The sequence below is a fragment of the Rhinopithecus roxellana genome, chromosome 9, assembly GCF_007565055.1.
Source record: "Rhinopithecus roxellana isolate Shanxi Qingling chromosome 9, ASM756505v1, whole genome shotgun sequence".
Taxonomy (NCBI): Eukaryota; Metazoa; Chordata; class Mammalia; order Primates; family Cercopithecidae; genus Rhinopithecus; species Rhinopithecus roxellana.
The window spans coordinates 137,994,623-138,013,848 of NC_044557.1; positions in this window are offsets into that span (position 1 = coordinate 137,994,623).

Genomic DNA, 19,226 nt, shown 5'->3' on the forward strand with positions numbered 1-19,226 from the left:
CTTAAAAACGAGACACTCGACCCATTTCTGTGCTGAGGAGCTTTACATATGTGAGCTCATTTAATTACAAAGCATCAGCATTGGCACCTGTATTAGTTTGCCATTGCTGTATAAAAAGTGACCAAGATTTAATGGCTTAAAACAACACACATTTATTGCGTCACAAGTTTTCTTGGGTCACAAGTCTGGGAACGGCTTAATCGGGTCCTCTGCTCAGGGTCTCATAGATGTAGTGCAGGTATCGGCTGCCCTATGTACATCTGAGGCTCAGGGTCCTCTTGCGAGCTCATTCTACTTGTTAGCAGAATTCAGGTTTTGTTTTTTTTTTTTTTTTTTTGTGTGCTTGTAGAACTGAGATTCCTGTTATTTATTATTTTTTTGGCTACGGGCTATGGGTGCTGTCAGCAACTAAAGGGTCTTGGTCATGTGGTCCTTCCATCCTTCCACAGGTCATTCACAACATGGATGTGTCCTTTTCCCCAGGCCAGCAGGAGATTGCCTGCATCTCTCTCACTCTCTCTAACTCTGGCCCAGATTTACAGACCTCATTAGATTAGGTCAGGTCTATTTAAAAGCCAACTAGCAAGGGACTTTTTATTTTAAAGGACAGGGTCTTGCTCTGTCGCCCAGGCTGGAATGCAGTAGTATGATGACAGCTCACTGCAACCTTGAACTTCTGGGCCCAGGTAGTCCTTCCACCTACACCTCATGAGCAGCTGGGGCTAGAGATATGTGCCACTATGCCCAGCTAACTGCTGATTTTTAAAAAAAATTTAATATTTTTTGGTAGAGACAAGGTCTCATTCTATTGCGTAGGCTGGTCTCAAACTCTTGGGATCAAGCAGTCCTCCTGCCTCACCCTCCCAAAGTACTGGTATTATAGGCATGAGCCACCCTGTCCAGTCTAATTAGGGATCTTAATCATATCATTCCCATATAGCATAACCAAATCATGTGAATAAAATCCCAGAATATCTGCAAGTTCTTCTCACACTCCAAGGGAGGAGGTGATGCAAGAAGTGTCCACCAAGAGATGGGAATCTTGGAACCAATTTGGAATTCTGCCTACTATACAGCATTCCTAACAATTAATGTTTATTGATTCCTAGTGTGTAGTTTCATACATAATTCTCAGGTTTAGAATATTAGTCCTGGAAGGGATTTTGGAGACAGTTGGCTTGCTGTTCTGGCTCCTTGCTTGCATTTCCTCCTTTCTTTAGCATTTCTTTTTATTTAATATGTTTTTAGAATAATAAACTTACAACACGACCCCAGTGATTTCATTTTTGTGTTCTCATTTATTAGAAATGGCTTGGCTGTAGAAACTACTATCAGAGTGAACAGGCAACCTACAGAATGGGAGAAAATTGTTATAATCTACGGATCTGACAAAGGGCTAATATCCAGAATCTACAAATAACTTAAACAAATTTACAAGAAAAAAATCAACCCCATCAAAAAGTGGGCGAAGGACATGAACAGACACTTCTCAAAAGAAGACATTTCTACAGCCAACAGACACATGAAAAAATGCTCATCATCACTCGCCATCGGAGAAATGCAAATCAAAACCATAATGAGATACCATCTCACACCAGTTAGAATGGCAATCCTTAAAAAGTCAGGAAACGACAGGTGCTGGAGAGGATGTGGAGAAATAGGAACACTTTTACACTGTTTGGTGGGACTGTAAACTAGTTCAACCATTGTGGAAAACAGTATGGCGATTCCTCAAGGATCTAGAACTAGAAATACCATTTGACCCAGCCATCCCATTACTGGGTATACATCCAAAGGATTATAAATCACGCTGCTATAAAGACACATGCACACGTATGTTTATTGTGTCACTATTCACAATAGCAAAGACTTGGAACCAACTCAAATGTCTATCAATGGTAGACTGGATTAAGGAAATGTGGCACATATACACCATGGAATACTATGCAGTCATAAAAAAAGATGAGTTCATGTCCTTTGTAGGAACATGCATGAAGCTGGAAACCATCATTCTGAGCAAACTATCGCAGGGACAGAAAACCAAACACCATATGTTCTCTTTCTCACCCATAGGTGGGAATTGAACAATGAGAACACTTGGCCACAGGATGGGGAACATCACACACCGGGACCTGTCCTGGGCTGGGGGAAGTGGGGAGGATTAGCATTAGGAGAGATACCTAATGTAAATGATGAGTTAATGGGTGCAGCACAACAACATGGCACATGTGTACATATGTAACAAACCTGCACATGTACCCTAGAACCTAAAGTATAATAATAATAAAAAAAAAGAAAGAAATGACTTGGCTTTCCTTGGGTTTCACTTCAGAACAGCAATACCGAGAGTAAGACGTGAGTTGTATATTTTATGAATCGTATTAAATAGAGTAAGGTAGTATGTTTTAGAGTTCTGATAACATATGTACTTGTTCGCTTGCATTTTAGAAAATTAGTAGAATAAAACAGTTCTCCATTTCTAGGACTAAAAATATTTATCTGTAATAATTGAATCATGGGGGTGGTTTCCCCCATACTTTTCTCATAGTAGGGAATAAGTCTTACCAGATATGATGGTTATATAAATGGGAGTTACTCTTCATGAGCTTTTTTGCCTGCCACCATGTAATAGCATATGATTTTGCTACTCATTCGCCTTCTTCCATGATTGTGAGGCCTCCCGGTCATGCAAAACTGTGAGTCCATTAAACCTCTTTTTCTTTATAAGTTAACAAGTCTAGGGTATGTCTTTATTAACAGCGTGAGAACAGACTAATACACAATATATGATTGAAAAGCACCAAACGTATACATTTTGAGAACTGAGAGAATTTGCAGTAAAGAAATGATACTTGAATTACAGTAGAACATAGCAGGAATTCCCCATACTTTTTGAAAAGGGCAAAAGGGAATAATAATATTAAGGGAAACAGTAAAAGATACTTTATGTGAGCTGAAATTTTAACTCTTAGAATATTTGGCATGAAGTTATTTTGCTTCTAGATGACATAATATTGTCATTGATAATATGCGTGTATTGAGACCATGGACCATGAAAGAGGTACTTCTGTCAAAAATAACCTCAATGTGCAAACAGTCAAATATTTGCTTTGGTCTGTCAGTTTCTGGTCTGTTGGCTGTCTGGCTATGAAAACGTGTCTGTCTAGTTGGTTTTTTGAGGTGTAATCTAGCTCCAAAACTTCTAGTTGAGTGTTATTTTCACTGTTCCAGCCCACCACTGCTTTATGTAGAAGCAAACTTCTTTTTTTTTTTTTTTTTTTTTTTTGTTGTTGGCAAACAGTTTGAGAATGACATGGAATAAGCCCTTTGCCTATATCTTAGAGAATTTCCAAGCAAACTTAAAATTACCTAATACAGTTAACTGGGAAGCATGATTAAACTTTAATTGAGTAGTCTTTTCTTTATAAAAAGACTAGATACAACAGCTCCAAGAAACATCTGTAGTATTTCAAAAGAAAAACCTGAACTCTACAGCTGACTCTACATACACACACTCAGAGAAATGAGCAGAATGAAGAGCTAAGCAATTTGTGCTTAGTGGATAATTTATTTGTTTAGTGCAATGAGCTGGTATGCAAAATTTAGAATAAAATTTTTGTGTTACAATAAGAAAACATAGAAAACAACTTCAGACCTTGAGGATGGGGATAAGGCTGGGAGCTAGGATTACAAGCTAAGCTATACACTTCATCTCTTATTTCTATTTTGTTCCGCTTCTAAATAATTCATAATTACTGAATTCTGATAGTTGTTCCTTTAGCTAGCTTTCTAGGGATACTAGTCTAAATTGTGGCCTCCCCTGCCCCTGAAACCACCATTATCTAGAATGTACAGTTTCTTCTACTTCTTACTGAATTGTCTTCAGATAAACTCCATTTCTGGAATTTATCTTTTGCCAACTACAGCCAAATATTTCCCCATTACAGAATTGATTTTATTTTTTTCTCCATGGACACATCCCATAGATACTACCACCCAGCATGACACCTGTTAAATTGTTCAATAAATCATTCTCTTACTCAGTTGCCTTGCCACCATTCAGGAGAAACCTGGGGTCATTGATCCTGATGCAGTCTCTCTGGAAGATCTATTTTGCCAATCAACAGGGACTTTTCAACTGTCCCACTGAATTCTTCCAACAGTTCTCAAATGATACACCGAATCATATGCTTTTCCAAGGAGAAAGAAATTTTTGACAGTTTTAACTTCAGAAGAAAGAAATCTGTGACAACTTGCTCTAGCCTCTTCTGTACTTTTCTCCAGGCTCTCTTGTACCTCTTCAGCATCACTGATTTCTATGTGAGTGCTTTCAACAAGTTTTCGTGATCCTTTTGCTTATTGTGAATCAATCGTTGATGATTAGCCAGGGCTTTATTAGGCCACAAACCGATTTCTATTGGATCTGGCTTTGTGCACCTAGTCACAGGAACAAGAACTTCATTTCATGGTTGTCTTAAAAATAATGTTAGGCCCATCGTCAGTCTTTTTTTAAAGTTTTTTAATTTGAAAGCTAAATTGGTACCATTGACTTAGTGCCTGACCCTTGCATTTTTCAGTAAGTTCTTAAATAGTTGACAGCCAGATTTAAGACCAAGAGTATACTCTAAATGCTAACAAAGGAGTGCAAGAGAGTTGCTGAACTCTATCTCACACAGCATCTGCTCTAACATGTTGCTGGAAGACCAGAAATGCACTTGAGATATTAGAACCTCAAAAAAGGCTAATACTTATTATTCAAGAAGTGTCGTCATGACAAGGCATTTATTCATCAAGGTCCCTCCTGTGCTTATTTTCATCTTAATTATGACACAAACTTAAAATTCTTAAGCATTCTTCAAAAAACCACCACCATCAGCATGCTGTATGAGAAGCAAATCAAAGCCAGACCCTGAGGTTAATAAAAAGAATGTTCAAAGGCTTGTTAAGAATCTCTAATTGCACCACTGATGTTATACTATTCTTTTAAAACAATTGGAGGAAAATAAAAATAATGTGAAACTTGAGCATTACATTTTCCTAACAAGATACACATTTTTAAAATAAAAGGAAGATTTCTCTTAGATTTGAATAAATCTCAAATGTAGTATAGTTAATTTCATTTATGAGTTGGACATATAATATAGCTGGACTTTAGATATATTAATCTGAATTGGATAACTGTAACATTACAGTGTTATTAGCAGGCGTCACTTTTGGGGATTAAACCTTCTGGACCTTCCCAACAGAAAACTCATTAAGGTGCACATTAAATTGATAATCTTACTGGGTTACATAATTACTGTATCCATAGTTCAATAAATATTTAAGTCATCCTTAGCTTTAAGAGGGTTTTTTTTGATCGGTAGTTTGTATATAATTAGAGCCATTTAAATTTTGTTTAATTTTTTTTGTATATTTTACAGAGTAATAGAAAGTACTTTGCTTTGAATGTAGTATAAGTTTTGTTTATATGTTTAGATTTCATATTATCAATAATGCAGGAGTTAGAAACATACCTGGAAAATGCTGTGAAATTATGATTTAATCTCCAAGGAGTAGTTCTGCATAAGGAAGTAGATGCTAGGGCTGAGTTAATTTATGGGCAAATGTATGCATAAGAAATACTCTTACTATACCAAGAAATATTCTATCCTCTGCATAAAGCTGTCAGGAAAGTCTTTGTGGTACACTTACAATTCGCAAACAAACAGATCTGCAAACAAACAGATCCTTGAACACAGATGCTTTTAGAGCAAACTACAGTCCAGGAAACAAATCTGATGCTATCTGTTTTTGTAAGACTAAGAATGGTTTTAACAGATGAGCATTTGTGGTAGATTTGAGAGTAAGGAACTCTAACTTTGAACTCCAATTATGTGAAATTCTATCTCCCTCATACATAAGTTCCATTCTTCTCATCAGTAGACTTGTATTAGCAAATTATAAAAAGTTTTCAATTACTGTGATTGCATTTGTTTTATTTTTTTACTGATGCATAATAGATGGACATAGTTTGTGGGTATATGTGATAATACATTTGTATAACTTGTAAAGATAAAATCAATGTACTTGGGATATCCATCACCTTAAATATTTGTCCTGAATGTTTCTTTTATAGGTATTTTAAAATATATAAGAGAAGAAATTTTATTTATTTATTTTGAGATGGAGTTTCGCTCCTGTTACCCAGGCTGGGGTGCAATGGCGCAATCTCAGCTCACCGCAACCTCTGACTCCTGTGTTCAAGAGATTCTCCTGCGTCAGCCTCCCAAATAGCTGGGATTACAGGCTTCCGTGAGCATGAACAGCTCATTTTTGTATTTTTAGTAGAGATGGGGATTCACCATGTTGGTCTCGAACTCCTGACCTTGTGATCTGCACCCCTAGGCCTCCCAAAGTGCTGAGATTTATGGGCATAAGCCACTGTGCCCGGCCAATATTTTTTATTGTTTTAATTTACTTTAATTTTACATTCTGGGATACATGTGCAGGTTGTTGAGGTTTGTTGCACAGGTAAACATGTGCCATAGTGGTTTGCTGCATCTATCAACCCATCACGTAGATATTAAGCCCTGCATGTATTAGCTGTTTATCCTGATGCTGTCTCCCCCACAACCTCCAATGACAGGTCCCAGTGTGTGTTTCCTTCCCTGTGTCCATGTGTTTTCATTGTTCAGTTCCTGCTTATAAGTGAGAACATGTGGTATTTGGTTTTCTGTTCCTGTTAGTTTGCTGAGGATAATGGCTTCCAGCTCCATCCATGTCCCTGCAAAGGACATGATCTTGTTTCCTTTTATGGTTGCATAGTACTCCCTGGTGTATATGTACCACATTGTCTTTATCCAATCTATCATTGGTGGACATTTGGGTGGATTCCATGTCTTTGCTGTTGCTATATATATACGTATATATATATACGTATATATATATATACGTATATATATATGTGTATATATATGTATATATATATGTGTATATATATGTATATATATATGTATATATATATGTGTATATATACGTATATATATGTGTATATATATACGTATATATACACACATATATATGTGTATATATATACGTATATATATACGTGTATATATATGTGTATATATATATGTATATATATACGTGTATATATATGTGTATATACGTATATATATGTATATATATATACGTGTATATATATGTATGTGTATATATGTATGTGTATATATATGTATGTGTATATATATATACGTATATATATATAACATCTGAATATATATTCATATAGATATATATTTGAATAAATATGCAAGATTAATTATGTTAACTATGGCTACCCTACTGATCTATCTATCACGAGGTCTTATTTCTTCTATCAAACCATGCATTTATACCCATTAATTAACTTCTCTTCATCACCCCTTCCTCTAACCCTTCCTAGCCTCTGGTAACCACCAGTCCACTCTCAATTATTGTGATAGCATTTGGAATTTCATCAGTACGTATTTGTGAAAATGGTTTTATATTTTGTTTTAGAAGTACCTATATAGCCTTGACTTTGCCTCTTGATTCTCAATCTTAAAATGTTTACTGTCTAGCCTTTTGCAGAAATAGTATGCCCACTTCTGTTTTAGAGCAACATGTGAATATATACTGAAGGACCCCAGTCGGTTAAGAGCAACAACTTTGTATTCAAAGAAGGCTGAATTGAGTTCAGAGACTACCGTTTATGAGATCTATGATCTTGGACAAGTTGCTTGCACTCACTAAGCTTTAATTAATTCACCTATCAAGATATGTCATAGGATTACAATGGAGTTAACAATAACGACACCTATTTTATAGGGTAACTTTAAAGATTAAATTGCCAGGAGCATAGAAAGATACAAATCGTAATTATTTATGGTAGTGAAACAAATATTCAGATATTTAACCTGGTTTTATACGGAAATTCAACACTTGGCAATCCCCAAGCAAAGTCACAATCACAGAAGGCAAATCTGCTTCCAAATACTGCACGTGAGAGTTTGAAGCATACACTCCTCCTTTGTCAGAGTTTTGTTTGTTTGTTTAGTTTTTGTTTTTTTTTTCCCTTGCTAATGATTAAGGGTTAGATTTAACAAGGCGTTATGATCAATTACATCCTGTGATAAGTCACATGTTTGATATATGGGTACCTACCAAGCAAGAGGCTTTCTGGAATGGAACTTCTCCCACCCTAAACCTTTGGACCTGATCCAAGGTGTGTTTTTTCCAGAGGCGTGATGTCTTCATCTCTATGGACCTAGGAAGTACCAGACAAGTTTGCCCGCTAGAAGTTGTCCCCATGTCCAGTTGCCCAGTAGGAATGGATCCGAGTCCTTGACTGTATTAACTAGCTTTCATGTAAAACGACTGAGATCCCCTCTCACCTGTATCTCCTGGATGGCCCCCTGGATTTATCTTCTTTTGATCTCTGGTCTGCATGGAAAAGGGAAGTTACTCTGCACCAATGCTTCATAGCCGACTTCTATGAAGCAAGAGGGATACCAGACCTTGTTTTAAAAGATGAACCCTGACACCATTAACAAGTACCTGGTAAGGATTCTTTTCTGAACTGCTGGAGTGCCCTTTTTGCCCAAGGAGATCTCCTTAGAGGAGCGGTAGGGAGGAAATCCAGGGGCGATGCGCAGGGCATGGGAAGTGTCCAACTCTGAAATTGCAGTTCCTGGCAATGGACATCTCTTTTACCCCCCTCCTCTCTCAAAAAAGCCACAGGGAAGGTTAAGTTGACCTCTCTTTTGTGTAGCGTGAGGTTATGTATCCTGTAGCCCCAAGAAAGAATTTCAGAGGAACACGTGCTTGGTCATGGAGTGGAACATACATAAAACAAGTAATGAAATGGAGTATGTTAAATTATCAATGCTTTAACCAGATGATACTTCAGCATCTAGGAACTCTGAATCTTAGCAATAGCAGTGATTACAGAAAGGTTTTCATTTGCAATAGCACCACTTTTTGTATGTGGAAAATAAAATAAACCAAACAGAATAAATTATCCAAAATATTTGCCATCGGTATTCCTTAACATCACAAGGTGCTGTATCTTCTTTAATGTAAAGAAGATTGAAGATGTGGTTGATATGCTTTATGGTGGCTGTATTTTCCCAAGATGAATAACTTGCCTTTTATGAATATTTCAAAAACAGATGAGAGATCTATTTGCATACCTCATTAATGATCCCTTTTTTAAAGTAGGAACATGTTTCCAATTTTATATATCCATAAGCATCTCTTTTCATTATGTGAATGAAAAATAATATATCGTCTGCCAGAATTTATTCTTGGGTACCAGTGTTTGAAAAATCTAAATTATGCTAAAGATTTCAACTTTTGAAATGACTGAATTACAATAGTGATATTACTCATAATGTGTTGATAGCATATTAGGCTCTTACTTTCTTGCTTTGGTTCTTCTATTTCCATTTCACTTGGCCACCATCCCCTTTCTGTCTTGCTGTTATTTATGCTTTCTAATCTGAAAATGACAGAAATATGATGCTAAGGAAGAATTTTATTTTTAGACATTTGATAAAACAGTATTTTCTTTAAAAAATGTATTTGTTATTACAGATGAAGATTTCTCTTAGAGAGCTTTTGTTTTTCCGCTTTCTTTCTTTTTCTTTTCTTTTTCTTTCTTTTTTTTTTTTTTTTGAGGCAGAGTCTCACTGTCACCCAGACTGGAGTGCAGCCGCACAATCTTGGCTTACTGCAACCTCCTCCTCCCAAATTCAAGCAATTCTCGTGCCTCAGCCTCCTGAGTAGCTGGAATTACAGGTGCATGCCAACACACCTGGCTATATTTTTGTATATTTTTGTATTTTTAGTAGAGACAGGGTTTCACCATGTTGGTCAGGCTAGTCTCAAACTCCTGACCTCATGTGATCTGCCTGCCTCAGCCTCCCAAAGTGCTGGGATTACAGGCATGAACCACTGTGCCTGGCCTAGAGGGCTTCTTTTTCTTATTCTTACTCTTCCTTTATGTCATATAACATGTCACAACTGAGAAAAAAACAAATAAACTATTTTTCATGTCTCAGGCACAATCTTCAGCCCACTCACTGCTACTCAGAATGATAGAACGCTAACTACGAGTGTTAGTAAACTCAGGTGAAATGTAATTATTTGTGTTCATAATAACCCTAATTTAAATTTCATGGAGGGAAATGCATGCATGAGTTCACTGTTCTCCATTCATTCAAAAGACATTTATTGAGTGTCTGCTATGCATTAGAAACTCTACAAGGCATCTAAGTTACCAAAATGAATGAACCAGCTCAGTTCTCATAAATTAAAATAAGATTAATTTAATAATTAGGGGAAGAGTTGTATATTATAAAAGTATACACATTAGACCTGAGAGCACATAAGAGGAGCATAGATTTTATGATTTAGGAAGACTTCTCAGAAGAGGCGATATGTGAACTTAGTTTCCGACAATAAATAGGAGTTAGCTGGGAGAAAAGTTAGCTGGGAGAGAAGTCTGAAAGTGTAGGCTGGAAACTAGAGAGTTTCTATTCACCTTAGAATTAAGAACTTTGAAGAAGTTTAAGAAAGGAATGACTATAGGGAAAAATGAAATTTTCATTTTCTTCGATAAGTGTCCTGCAGACACAACTTTTCTCATGTGTAAGCCCAGACTTTGGCTTGCCTTTCACCTTTTATGGAAGTTTCTTTTCCCCACACACAGTAGTTTTCAATTTTAAGATAAACATATTTGTGAGAAGTTTTATGTATGGCTTATTTACATCCTTAATATTTTATAAAACCTGGATGTGTTTATGGAATTTAATGTGTGCAAGCTCCTACTTCACTTCCCTTTTAATAGGGCATACAGAGTTAAGTGACTTGGTCCTTAGATTGCCTTTTTAGTGGTTAAACAGCACTAGAAGTCAGAGTTTTTCATGTTCTTAGATAAGTGTTCAATGCAGTTGAACACAGGGACCTTTTCCTGGACTACTTTTCCACTTCCAAGATCACAGTGAATATTCTAATAAGGTGTTTAAACAAATAATCACAGCTATAAACGTACAGGTCCAAATTGGAATGATTTTAGGTATTAGTTGGTTAAACATGCAGCCTGTGCCAAAAAGCATACTATTTGTTCAGCTGCTCAGAAAGAACCTGTCAAATCATTAGAGGTGGTCATCAGTCAGATGATACCTCTGTTCCAAGTGGCAGCTGTACCTGTCTGGAGTGTAGAAAATCACCATGAAAATATCCTGTGGATTAACCATCTCATCTGCCTGTGCTATTAGAAGCAATTTGCGAATTTTCTTTATAAATCTGTCACTTTTCTTAGAGATTTCTCTCAGTAACTACACCTTTTTAATCATTATAAATTCAACAGACATTTTTCTATCAAAAAACTTAGTATCATTGAAGGAATGGATACTGTATCAATTCAATTAATTCTAATATATTAAAATATTCACATCTCTTTTTATTTACTAGCAATTTGTGAAGTAGAATATCAGGCTGATTCTAAAACATTCTGCTGAAAAATTATCCAAAGACAGACTATATTATATTACTTTAGAAGAGTAGTCAGAAAAGATATTATAATACTAGACTACTGAGCTTATTATAGGAGGATAAATCCAAATAATAAATTATATCATTAATCTTAACTGGAGAAATGTAGTGACATTGAGGGGAAGGAGAATGAAATTCCTTTTCATTTACTCATCTTTTCAAAATTCCTCATTCCCACCTAGCCTCATTTTCTTTTCCCTTCCCTCCTTCCCTCCTGATACGGTTTGGCTCTGTGTCCCCACCCAAATCTCGTCTTGTAGCTCCCATAATTCTCACGTGTGTGAGAGGGAACCAGTGGGAGATGATTGAATCATGGGGGCGGGTCTCTCCTGTGCAGTTCCTGTGACAGTGAATGGGTCTCAGGAGATCTAATGCTTTTAAAAAATGGGAGTTTCTCTGCACAAGCTCTCTATTTGCTGCGATCCATGTAAGACATGACTTCCTTGCCTTCCACCATAGTTGTCAGGCTTCTCCAGATACATGGAACTGTAAGTCTGATTAAACCTCTTTCTTTTATAAATTGCCCAGTCTTGGGTATGTCTTTATCAGCAGTGTGAAAACAGACTAATACACCTTCCCTCCTTTCCCCTTTCCTCTCCTCCCCTGTCCCTTCCCTTCCCTTTTCCTTCTTTTTACGTTAGACTTCTTTAGAAAACTGCAATAAAGAATTGATGCTCCGTCTAAGCCTCAGCTCTCCATTACTGTTTCCTTTCTCTCACTCCCCACCTCAGGATCCTAAAGTTGATGTGTATCTTTGTCATTCACTTCTCGTGTGATTTTGCAAGGTATGTGTATGCCAAAGGCAGCATACCCGTGCACTTATTCCAAACAAATTTATTATTGTCTGTGTATGTCTTATGTTCATAAATGGTGTGATGCTGTTTTGTTTTGTATTTTCTCTTTAACTCAGCATGATGTGTTTTAGATTTATTTTTAATGCAGATTTTCATTTATGTTTATGTATGTATGTATTTATGTATGCATGTATATATTTATGTCTGTATCCAATGACTATCTACCGTCTTGTGCACATATGATGGTTTCTACTTGGGGACAACATAGCCAGAGCTAGCTCATGAGACATTTTTGTGAGAAATGATAGGTATCCACACTGGTTATATAAAACCCCATATCAAGTGTGCATGACTTGATGGACACAAAAAAAATGAGTTCGGCCCTCACTTACTCCTTGGCTAAGCCCTCTTTTTCAGGACACACTTTGATGGCATCAATACATCCTAGAATTAGAATCACTGGATCCTTGGGGATATATGACTATAACTTTACTTGGTATTAGCAAATTTCTCTCTAGTATGTTTATATCAGTTATCATCTTCTTAATAGAGTTTAACACCGTGAGATTTCCCATATCCTTTCCAAACCTGCGTATTGTTAGATGTTTTCTATTTGGTGGATGTGAAGAGGTACATTATTGTTTCCATAAATATAATCAATTCTAAGACACTTATAAAGACAAAACTTTTTCTGTAATGCCCACACTTTGGCTTGCCTTTCACCTTTTTATTAGTTTTCACCTCTGACACAGTTTTAAATTTTAATTTTAAGACATATTTGCAAGAACATTTATCTACGACTTATACTTACTAGACATCTCAAGCTCAATCGCTTGATGGGTGGAGAATGTGACGATTCTGGGAACCTACACAGGAGTGGTAGCTATGAGTTACTGCCCCATGTTAGACACCAAAGTCTACTCTAGTCTCTCAAACTTCACTGAGCACATATAGACTTTAAAATGATGGCAATATATGTGGTTATCATTTTTGATTTAAGACGGTTGCATCAATATTGATAAAATATTGAGCTAGATACTTAGGGGAAAATGAAACATCCCAAAGCCAAGCTAAGTAAACAGATGAATAAAAGATTTAATGGTAAAATAATTTTACCATTTAACAGTAAAAATCAAACAAAAACATTATGAAGATGCTGAAAGAAGATGTAGGTGAATATTTTTGTAATCTTTGGGGTTCAAAAATGTTTATTAAATTTTATATGTAACTGGTGAGGCACAGTGACTCACGCTTGTAATTCTAGCACTTTGTGAGGTCAAGGCAGCTGGATCACCTGAGGCTGAGAGTTCAAGACCAGCCTGGACAACATGGTGAAACCACATCTCTACTAAAAATACAAAAATTAGGCAGGCATGATGGTAGGCGCCTGTAATCCCAGTTACTTTGGACGCTGAGGCAGGAGAATTGCTTGTACCTGGGAGGTGGAGGTTGCAGTGAGCCCAGATCGTGCCACTGCACTCCAGAGTTGGTGAAAGAGCAAGACTCTATCTCCAAAATAAAAACAACAACAACAACAAAGAAAAACCAAAAAACAAAACATTTTATGTAACTTGTAGGTCATAAATAAATTGTGATTAGATTTGAATATGTAAGGGAAATATTTCTTGTGGCAAAGCACTGTAAGACATGAATACAACAATGAGAGTAAAGAGAAACAAATCTAAGAAAAAGATAAATTTCTTCGAAACAAATCTGGCATGCAAAGCATTTCTATGTTCATTAAACAAAAAATTTACAAACCACAAGAAAATGATTATATATTAATAGAAATGTTAATAATGCATACAAACAAGTTACTATTAAAGGATAAGTACAACTGTTACTATTCAAATATCTGGTCTTCTAGTAATTGCAAATAAAAACTGAGGTGTTAATATTTTGCCTACTAGATTGGGTAAAAATCAGGATTTATCAGATTAAACAAGATGAATTATTTAAAATATGATAATGAAAAAGGTGGTTTTATAAAGCTTGAAATACGACTTATATAGTAAACATTCAATTGATGATAGTTATGCAATTATAGCACTGCTTGGGGATATGGGGAAAATAGCACTGACATCCACTGAGGGGGTTTAAATTAGTATCGTCTCTGTTTCAAAAATATGCTCTGACTGCAATATAGAATTCATTGGTAAAGTTAAGTGTAAGGTTAAATGTGTTAAAAACTTTCATCAAATCAATGTTTATACCAGCCCCAAATTGGAAAGAGCTTAAATAATCACGATTAGATAATTTGGTAACATTGTTGTGTATCAAAATAATCAAACAATATGATCCCTTACAAATGAGACATTTTTAAGTGGGAAACACTGCTAACAAGGGTTTAGACTGTTATATATATATATATATATATATATTTTTTTTTTTTTTTTTTGAAACAGGGTCTCAGTCTATCACCCAGACTGGAGTGCAGTGGTGCAATCTCAGATCACTGCAGCCTCAGCCTCCTGGGATCAAGTAATTCTCACACCTTAGCCTCCCAAGTAGCTAGGACTGGTGGCACACGCCATCAAGCCCCACTAATTTTTGTATTTTTAGTAGAGAGGGGTTTTTGCCATGTTGGCAGTGCTGGTCTCAAACTCCTTACCTCAAGTGATCCATCTGCCTTGGCTTCCCAAAGTGCTGGGATTACAAGTGTGAGCTACCCCATCAGGACTGTAATATAATATTTGTAAGATTATGTATTATATTTCATTGCTTTTTAAATATATGAATATTACTAGTTCATATTATATAGTTTATAATAAATATGAACTACATATGTATATTTAAATAAGGTAATATATGTTTGTGTGCATATATACATACATAATCTTTTCCATTGAGCGAACTTGACCTAGTAAAATTCATAAAGAAAACTGCTTTGTTTTTCTCAGACCAGTGCTTCAATCACAGTCTATCAGATCCTCAATGGCTTTGGATGATATTTTTGACAGATCCCATATGCGTCAGTCTGGGTCACATCAGGAAACAAATGGCGCCGTCAACATTGACATATAAAGGAGTTTAATGAGGTGGTGTTTACAGAGATAACGGTAAGATCAAGGGAACTGAGAAGAAATCCTGAAGCACCCAGGGACTCCTGACAGCGGGAGCTAATGAGCTGTAGCCCTACAGAGGTAGGGTTAGAGAGATGAAACGATAGCTGGGGGACCCCACAGGGATAGTCACCATGGGTAAGAAACACAGGCACCAGCTAGCTATACCCATGGTGTAAGTGTAAGTGAAATAAATGCCTCGACTGACCTTTCCTCCCTGTCTCTACTGCTCTGCTGCTGCCTCATTGGCTGGGTATAATCAGAAGTTGAAGACATGGGAGCCCAGGTCATGGAGTGTGTGGAGTTCACTCTCCTGGGCAAGAAGCAGGAAGAAAAGTGCATAAAATGCATTAGATATGCAAATGGAGTAACCAGTACAGTACAGCTTCTTGGTGAATTTCAGGCATACAGTTATCTCATTTTCAAGTTTCAACAGTCAGCCAAGTTTATACAAAAATGTGAACCTCACATTTAGCTTAAAACTACTCCGTCTCCACCCCATGGCATTCAGGCTGCCCTGAACTCTATATTGTGCAGCCTTTTTCTCTCCTCCTCTGCCCATCGTTTTGCCTCTGGCTTCTCCAGGACAGAGGCAGGTCTTGTGGGATATGAATTAAGAGGACATAGACCTTTATACTCAGTTAGTGTTGTTTTTTGCTCTAGAGCAACTGAAAACTACTTCCCATCATGGCAAGCATCCAGAATGATCATTCATTTATGGGCTACTGAGTAGGATAGTTACGGACCATCACCTGGCAAACCATATCCTTGACATGATCCATGCCCTCTTCTGCTGCTGTTTGGAGACATCCTCAGCTTCTGTCCTTTGGTGATGTCAGGATATTAGTGTCTGCATAGGCCACCTGTCTGAGTTACCTTTCCACTAATTTACAGCTTTGTATGTTGTAGAAAACTGGTAGGGAAGCATATGATTCATTTCCACAGTAATGCAAATTGTGTCTGGTAGAATGTAATCGATTATTGCCCCATGTATTCTTGCCAGTTTTGCATGTATTACACAAAGTATAATTTCATCATTCCTGATGGGTTTTTATATTTGTCTGTTCTTTGGATTCCCTTCGTGAGCTTTTACTGATTCTGTCATGAGCAAATGAGATAAAAACTTTGATTAAGTATTTGTTTTGTAAGAGAGTCATGATGTCATGGTTTTTTTTTTTTTTTTTTCTTTAAATGCTCTTGAACAATACAGCATAAATCTTGACTTCTAGTGTCTACTTGTTCTAGCGGGTAGGGTTCTTCCTGGATGACTTAGTCATATCTGACTCCTTTCTTCTGGTTGATGGGAATTCATGCACTCTTGGCGCACCTTGCTACCAGTGCTGTACTCTTGTCTCATTCCTCTGTTCAGAATAACTCCAGACAGGCATGGGCCGAGGAAGAAGCTTTATTTATTTTGAAGGCACACTCAATTTCTCAAGCCCTATGTTTTGTTTTTCACTTGGACCCTTTTGTCTTGGCTTAAAAGGAGATTAGGAGAATAAGTATTCTCCCTTTTTTCATAAAGAGGACAACAGAAATACTGCAGTGCTGTTCATATTATAACTTAGACATTCCACAGTCATCTCCATCTTAGGCCCCTGACTCAATAGTCTTCCCTTTCATTTTCAGAGTCAGTTAGCTGTTGTTGCAGATGGAATTTTCTGGAAAGCAGGCTCTGATATGAAGAGTACTATGCTAACTAATTGGAGTTACTTTTAACTTAAGTGATGAAGTGAAAAAAGCAGGATTTGGGAAGAGAGAGGTCTAGCTGTGATACAGTCTCTGTAAAGGCCTTAACAGCTCTTGTGGAAAGCTCTGAGACTGGGAAGGCCATTTAGAGTTTTCCTAATTTGATTAAACAAGGCTGGTCCTTTTAAGTTCTTCATCATTCAGTTAATGGATGTACATGGCCTCTGGGAAGGGGTGTGACATTGGAAGTGTAGCTCTCTTTAGCCAAGGACAAGTTGTGTCAGGAGGCACTCTAGCTGCTAAAAGTCAGAATTTGGGAAAACGAGTGTTTTGTCGTGGAGTGGGTAGGCTCACGAATGACAATAGAGCTATCTTTTATCATGCATACCATTATAGAACACTTTGATGTATTTTTAATATTTTTCTTTTTTTTTTTAGTTTCAGGGAGACCTGCGTGGGTTTTTATATATGCAAACTCATCTCCTTGATATTTGTTGTACAGATTATTTCATCACCCAGGTAGTAAGCCTAGTACCCAATATTTTTTTTTTTTATTTTTTGTAATCCTCTCCCTCCTCCCAACCTCCACTGTCAAGTAGGCCACAGTGTGTCTGTTGTTACCCTCTTTGTGTCCATGGGTTCTCATCATTTAGCTCTCATTTATAAATGAGAAGATGCAGTATTCGGTTTTCTATTCATGTGTTAGTTTGCAAAGGATAATGACCTGCAGCTACATTCATGTTTCCACAAAGGACATGGTTTCATTCCTTTTTATGGCTACATAGTATTCCATGGTATATGTGTGTATATATATACACATATACACACACACACACACATATATATATATATATACACCTACCACATTTACTTTATGCAATCTGTCATTGATGGACATTTAGGTTGGTTCCATGTCTTTGCAATTTTGAATAGTGCTGCAGTGAACATACACATACGCGTGTCTTTATGGTAGAGTGACTTACATTCTTTTGGGTATACAGCCAGTAGCAAGACTGCTGGGTGGAATGCTAGTTCTGTTTTTAGGTCTTTGAGAAATTTCCAGACTGTTTTTCACAATGGTTGGACTAATTTATTATCCAAACTGTGGTATATAAGCATTTGCTTTTCTCTGCAACCTTGCCAGCATCTGTTATACTTTAACTTGTTAATAATAGACATTCTGACTGGTGTACGATGGTATCTCATTGTGGTTTTGTTTTGCATTTCACTAGTGATCAGTGATATTGATATTTTTTTCATAGGCATTGTTGGCTACATGTATGTCTTCTTTTGAAAACTGTCTGCTCGTGTTCTTTGCCCACTTTTTAATGGGGTTGTTTGTTTTCATATAAATTTGTTTAAGTTCCTTATAGATACAGGATATTAGACCATTGTCAGAGGCATAGTTTGCAAATATTTCTCCCATTCTGTGGATTGTCTGTTTACTCCGCTGATATTTTATTTTACTGTGCAGAAGTTCTTAAGTTTAATTATAACCCATCTATCAATCTGCTTTTGTTGCAATTGCTTTTGGCGTATTTGTCATGAAATCTTTGCCAGTTTGTATGTCCAGAATGGTATTGCCTAGGCTGTCTTCCAAAGTTTTAATAGTTTGGGGTTTCACATTTATGTCTTTATTCTATCTTGAGTTGATTTTTGTATATGGTGTAAGGAAGGGGCCCAGTTTCAATCTTCTGCGTAAGACTAGTCAGTTACCCCAGCATCATTTATTGAATAGGGAGTGCTTTCTTCCTTGCTTGTCTGTGTCAGCTTTGCTGAAGATCAGATGATTGTAAGCATGTGGCCATTTCTGGGCTTTCTATTCTATTTCATTGGTCTATTCATCTCTTTTTGTACTAGTAACATACTGTTTTGGTTACTGTAGTTCTGTAGTATAATTTGAAGTCAGGTAATGTGATGTCTCCAGTTTTGCTAGGATGGCCTTGGCTATTTGGGCTCTTTTTTTGTTTATTTGTTTCCATATGAATTTCAAAATAGATTTTCTAGTTCTGTGAAGAATGTCATTGATAGCTGGATAGGAATAGCATTGAATCTACAAATTGCACTCAGCAGTATGACCATTTTAATGATATTGATTCTTCCTATACATGAGCATGGAATG